Raw genomic sequence first — 1,026 nt, 5'->3', positions numbered from 1 at the left:
TTTCCTTCCATTCTGTGCCCACTGCCCTTCTGGTTCAAGCCTGAAGCCTGAAACTGACCCCTGATATACCTATTTTAAGTCACTCCTTTGCTCCTGTTGAATGCAGAATTAAGTCCATATGCCCTTGTGATGCCCATCATGACTTGGCCTTATTCTAAGCTTTCCATTATTGTCCTTCATACCCTTGCCTCCCCTGAAATAACTTTTATTCCACTCTTTTTATTTGAATTTTACACATCTTTTAAAGTTTAGCTCAAAATCTGTTCCACTCCAGAAACCTTCCCCCCGCCAAATTCCTCAGCAGTAGCACACTCTACCTTCTTGTGTGTTATAACACTTAGACCATGTTGGTCTTGGGATCATAGTTCTTTCAATACACATCTCATCTTCCTTACTAAATTGTCAATTTCATGAAATTAGGAATTGCAGCACGTAGTTTGTCATTTCCAACGTGTGGAACAGTTATGTATGCATAATGAAAAGAGTCAAGATAATGCAAAGTTAAGTTCCAGCTAAACCAAATGACACGTGATAGGTTATTTTGATTTCACTGAATCCTAATTTTCTATTCTTCAAAATTTTTGAACATTCAGGCAAATGTGCCACTTACCTTGCGTGTTTGTCTTAAGGTCTAAAGGGATAATCTATCATTTTTGACATACAGAGGCTCTCATTAAATATTCGTTCTTTCTTATCTCTCAAAAATATCTACCGTAATACTTTGAAACTAAGCTCAATACATAACAATAAAGCTATATGATATCTAAGACACTGAGGGCCTGAACTAGGTAGTGTTATGAATTAAAAGGAAAAGGTAGATATTGAAAAATGTTATAAGCTAGAATTGATATGAGTCAATAATTTTCTGGGGAGAAAAATGACTGAGATTTTAATCCTGGGAATATTATACCATTCGATTAAAAAGAGAGGGGCGGGCATGGTGGCTCACACCTGTAATCCCAGCACTTTGGGAGGCCGAGGAGGGTGGATCAGGAGGTCAGGAGATTGAGACCATCCTGGCTAACA

Source organism: Mandrillus leucophaeus, unplaced genomic scaffold (assembly GCF_000951045.1).
Source record: "Mandrillus leucophaeus isolate KB7577 unplaced genomic scaffold, Mleu.le_1.0 Scaffold1544, whole genome shotgun sequence".
Lineage (NCBI taxonomy): Eukaryota > Metazoa > Chordata > Mammalia > Primates > Cercopithecidae > Mandrillus > Mandrillus leucophaeus.
Note: the sequence above shows the minus strand (reverse complement) of the source record.